The following is a 6,000-nucleotide window of genomic DNA, read 5'->3' on the forward strand; positions in this document are numbered from 1 at the left end:
CCCCCAGACAGAAACCCAATTAGACTAAACCAAATTATAATAAAAAAAAAAAGAAAACTAATTGACACATTGGAAAGAATCAGCCAAAAACCAGAGCAAACTGGAATGCTATGTGGCCCTAAACAGAGAATACTCAGTAGCAGATAACCTGACCACTGTGACCGATCCAAAACTAAGGAAATCCTTGACCATGTACAGACTCAGAGAGCACAGCCTGGCCGTGGAGAGAGGCCGCCACAGACCTGGCTCCCCAGAGAAGAAAGACTGTGCACCCACTGCACACAGCAGGAGGTGGCAACCGAGCTGCACTTTTTGGCCACCTGCCAACTGTACCAAGACATCAGAGACAGATACTACCCACAGATTACAGCCTACCAAAAGGACTTTGAAAACATGGCCGACAACAAAAAACCTCCATATCTGCTGTGTGAAATACAGCAATGTGCAAACACAGCAGCAAAATTTGTGAGCTGTTTTTGACCAGAAAAGGGCATCTGTGTATTCTCTGACCATTTGCACTTTGCCGATATCTGTACATAGACACACTCGCTGTACATACAGAACAAATATTTGTAAACACATTTAAGTTATACTGCTTATATAATTTGGACTTGTATTTACAGTTGTATATTCTTAACAGAAAATCAAAAAATTTCTATCATATTTTAAGCTATTTTTACTTATATGTATATATTTCTAACAGCACAGTCAGAATTCTTCCATGTACATTTTTGTTGTTTTTACACTTGCTTTGGCCAGGTAATTGTGTTTTTTACTGTGGATCTTCTTACTGTGAATTAGCGAGGCTATTTCCGTTTATTAATAATATACTCATATTACTCATGTTGTTTTCCAGCTGCATGTAAGATGTACTATGAGACAGTATGAAGGAACTTCCAGTACAGCCAACTGGACCATGCAGCTCAGGCCGCAGCATTGAAAAGTTCAGCCCAAAGTCAACAGAAAAGGAAAAGGGTAAGATTAGAGTCATTAGATCATTTTTCTGTTACATTTGTTGGTGTATTGTGTCATTGATTTCTGATTGTTCTGATGGTGTTTACAGCTGATTTAAGCAAGGCAGAGTGTGCTGGTGGCAGATGACGTGGATCCATCCTTCCACAGCCAGGAGCTCGAGACCCGTGTGCCACACTTCAAATGAGCCTAGAAGCTACACTGAAGTACACAGCTACACACCATAGACATCTACACACTGGAGCAGATTCGGACAGAGTGATTATTAATTATTATCATCATTAATATTATTATGTGGGAGGGGTTTACTCAAGTCTGTATTATAATGGACCAGGGTGACCAATAGCAACAGATCTACCAGCCAATCACGAGTGACTTTTCGTTTCAAAGGTCTGTGGTTTCATCCAATGGTGAAGTGAGATAAGTTCTCACCAGAGGTTTCACTGCGATCCCCCCCCCGAGAAGGATCTCTCTCAGAGCCACGGTACCGGGCCTATAAAGGTGAGGCTTCTCCGCCGGTGGCCGGGGCGCTCTTACGCGCAGCCTTGGTGGCAGGCTGCATTCTAGGGGGTTTTCCTCCAGGAGATTTACAAGCGGTCTGCTTGGTTCTTGACATTTTTTTAATTTTCTCTGATTGGGGGAAAATGTGAATCAGAGAAGCAATACTCCGATTTTAAACTACAAAGCCAGCTGTGAAATGGTGACGCTGCTTCAGATCCTCGGGTCCTGATTGGTGAGAGGTTCCTCCTGGAGCTCAGCGCCGCCCAAAGGAGCGACCCACTGCTGAGTCACCGCTGCTTATTGGAGAAAAAGTGCAGGCCGTCCTCTGCTGCTCTGCTTAGGCTTCTTTTCTGGTTGGTCTGGCATGAACCGTCCTAGTTGATACACGGACATATAAAGGAGTCTGGCCCCGCTTCCCCGACATCAAAACATACCAGTCGGGAACAGTGGCGGAGTCCGGGAAGTTGAAGGCGCCGGTCTCCACCTACTCGCTATCACCAAGGTGGAGGATTCCATGGCTTCCCTCCGGTACCTCTCCTGGAACTGAGCCTGTCCGCAGTGTTTGGGGTCAGAGGCAACACGCTCAGAGGATGGCAACCTACTCCACCCTCCGCAGCAGACCAAATGACGGGGAAATTCGCGGACCGTTTCCCATCAGTGTGCGTTCCAGGCATTGGAACAATATCACTATGCTAGCGTATTCCCTCACTAAGCTAGCAATTGAGCCTTTGCTCATCCCACTTTCCGTCTGTTTAAACAAATTTCTAATGAAATTTTAGGTCTTGAACAGCGCACTTATATTCTAAGAAATAAGTTCGACCTATTTCTGAGAACATGGGAACCACGATCTAGCCCGCTGAACTTGTGTGTATACTGTGTACTTGATTTGATTCCACTGTATGAAAAGGAAACATATGCTTTGTGACCATAGCTGATCTTTGGAGTTTTTCATTTTTATTTATATATTTTACTATTATTTTTATTCATTCATTTATTTATTATCTTTCTTATTTATATACATATTTTTTTGTATACATTTAAATGTTTAATTGTTAAAAGTTGAAAAATAATAATGAGATAATTGACCTCGGGAGGGCAGTGCAGTCTTTGCTTACGGAGGTGGGGGGGTTAGAGATCTGTTGATGGTGGTAGTGGGGGGTAAGGGAATGGTGCAGTCCATAGAAGGGAGGGGAGAGTTCAGTCCCCTAACAGCTACAATACTGGTGGATTTGCGGGCTAGGCGGGTGTTGAAGATATACAGTATCAGCTGCTTTCAAGATGCGCTGGAGGCTCCTGCGGTTAGCGGCTGTGCAGCTCCCAAACCACAAAGTTATTGGTGATGGTGCTCTTGCTCTCTTCAGCGTAAGAAGGACGTAGAGGCGCTGCTGAGCTTTCTTAGCCAGTGATGAGGTGTTGTTCTTCTAGGAGAGGCTCTCTGAGATGTTCACCCGCAGGAATTTGGTACTGACACATTCCACAGTGGTGCCATTGATGGTCAGCAAGGGGGGTTGTTGAGTGTGGGCCTTACTGTAGTCGATAACAATCTCTTTTTTTTCTGCATTCAGGAAAAGGTTGTTATCCTTGCACCACATGGCAGCTGGTCCACTTCACTCCTGTAATTGGATTTGTATTCTTGCTGATGAGGTTGTGTCATCAGCAAATTTGACAAAGTGGTTGGTGCTGTAGGTTGGTGCACAGTCGTGGGTCATCAGGGTGAAGAGCAGGTTTACGTCAATATAGAAAGAACTGTGTGAGAGATATAACATGGGGGGCCCCTATGCTCAGTGTGATGGTGCCCAGTGTCTTATTGACGATCCTCACATACTGTGTGAGTTCTAGAAATGCTTTAAAGAGTTTATTAACATTAGAGACATGAGCACTCTGCTATCAATTAGAACTTGGCACGGATGTCGCTTAGTAACCCACACTGCCTGTGGCTCTGTGCGCTCTGGCCAGGCCTTGGGCACTCTGGCTCAGTTAGTGGAGCCTGTGCACGCTGCTTGGGTCTGTGGCCGGTCTCCATGGGTACAAGCACGGGCAGAGATCCGGGCAGCACACACACACAAACAGACACACACACAAACCCAAAAGAGTGAGACAGACATAATTAATGTTCGAAAACATGAATTTCACTTTGGAGTGTATCTATTGCCTGACTACTAATAGATCCTGCCAGAGGGTCCACATCCTGGAGTTGTTGCATCTGAGCCTGGCTTGGTTGGATTTTGTTAGAAGGAACCATGACTACGTTTTGCCAATAAAGAGCCGGAATTGCAGCAGGTGCTCCTTGTTTGGCAGCCAAGGGTCCAAACATTTCTGCCATGGCAGTGAGTGGTTGTGCTTGCCTTTGAAGACATCCTTGAACAAAGATCTGAGAAGGTGTGAGGTGACAGTGCGCAAGCCATTGTTGTTCCACTGTTCGCTGAAAACATTCAGGTCATGGTTTATCCGTGGCAGGTAAACATAATGGAGTGCCCAAATGTGTTGCTGGTTTTATATAGTCAATGATTCCCTCATTCTCAAGAAAGAAGAAGCGCTGGTGGTACACATTAGTCACACCCCTCCAAAGATCTCCCCAAAGCCTCTCTATCCACTGATTATGGACAGTTTTGCCTCGAATGTTGCTTCCTCTTTCTGATCCACGATAAATGTTTATGAACCAGCTAACACCATTGTTTTCTCCTCCGTGGTCACACCTTACTCTAGATGGTACCACACAGAGCAATGGCTTGAAAAAACTGGTCAAACACTTCTGTTGTTGTCTGAAACCTGCTGAATCCACAGATTCCATCATGGATCACTATTCTCTGACTAAAAATGAAAGACACAGCTGTGTGGTGGCAATTTCTGTGAATCAAGCACAAAGTCAAACAGTTGTCTTTCTGTAAGTTTAATCCAACATCTGCAGATGGACTCACAATATCACCTGAATGACATGTACAAATGAGTGAAGAATAGAGGAGAAATCGGTGTACTTAGAACTCAAAGCCCCCTCCCATTGGGGCTTATCAGGGTGGGAGACATCCTGCCATCATGTCTCTGTGGAAGACCCCTGGAGTGAGACCCCAGATGTGAGATCCCAACCATTTGCAGAGAGACACCATAAAGTTAAGGCTTCAAGAGGCCATAAACTAAAAGTCTCTGAGCGATAATCGTAAACCTAGAGTTGCCCTTTTAGATAAACAATCTGGTCAATCTTCCACATACACGTCTGTTCATGCAATCATCACATACACAAATGAAAGATTTTCATTATAATTCCCCCCTTTGAGCATTTTATGCTCACTATTCATCCTGGAACAGAAGATTCCATTCTAGATGTGAGTCAGGAAGTTGAACATATTGTCCAACTGTATACTTGATTAAGGAAGTAACCATAGCCTTAACACAAGGGACAATACGACAGGCCAACAACACTAGTACACAAATGAAATCAGAATAGGTGTCAAAAACTTCAATAACACATTTTTCAATCGTTCAAAGTTAACCATGACCATCAGTTCCACCCTTCAGGAATCTGAGTGTCCTTGTTCACCTATTGTCCTTGGACGACAATCAAAAATGTCCACTGTGTATGTGCAGCAATCCGTCCCGATTAAGTGACAAACACCTCCTTGGCTGGCGAGCATCATGTCCAAAGCCATCCTATTTTGCAGATCCACATTCCTGAGGCCCTGGACACTGGGAGAAGAGTTGAGAACCCAGCCCCCACTAAAGATGTTAAATGTTCCAACTCCAGAGCAATCTCATCTATTTGTGTGCGTTGTTCACAGTTCCCCACCGTGGGAAGAACCCTCCAAATCCTTTCTTCTGTGGAGACACTCTCACTGTGGAACTCTTATCTCTTGATGGCACATAATAATGAGTGTAACCTGTATGGAAGTTAGTGAGCTTGGGTCTCTCATTGGTGATCCTCCTCTCAGTTGTCATCATGGCTCTATACCATGCATTGTCTTCAGGCTTTGTCAGTTCATCAGGGACGTCGAACAAAAGTTATCGTTTTGTTCTGCCTTTGATGCTCAGGTTAGTTTGGTGTTGTTCTTCCTGCCAAGGTTTCACGTGCCATAGCATCGTTGGCAGGACGACGATGACGGTGAGCAAGAACAGGGAACACATCTTTTCCCTCGAACTGCATCCCAGTCGTCCCATCAGGTGACACTGTTTGTCCGTCTGCGCCATTGTATCAGCAGTGTCATCCTCGCCAACCCCCTAAGCAAACTGTCGCCTCTTCTTCAGATTAGAGACTTGTGGCCCTACAGGTTTTCACACCCCTCCTTGCTCGCGAGCACAAAGCAGTTGAAGGCTGAAGGCTCACTCACTGACACCAACGCACGCTCTATCCTGAAGAATCCACTCGTGGCTCAGGAACCTTCCTGCAATGGCTTGCATGTATCCAGGTTGCCCTTTCTGCGACCTTCACTGCTGTCTCTGGATTTTGGTAGGGTCCTTCACCTGTTTGCGGATATCAGAAAGCACAGGGGACAGGTTGCACAATAATACATTTCTCTAAACAGTGCCTTTGCCCCT

This window comes from Hippoglossus stenolepis, chromosome 10 (assembly GCF_022539355.2).
Source record: "Hippoglossus stenolepis isolate QCI-W04-F060 chromosome 10, HSTE1.2, whole genome shotgun sequence".
Classification (NCBI taxonomy): Eukaryota; Metazoa; Chordata; class Actinopteri; order Pleuronectiformes; family Pleuronectidae; genus Hippoglossus; species Hippoglossus stenolepis.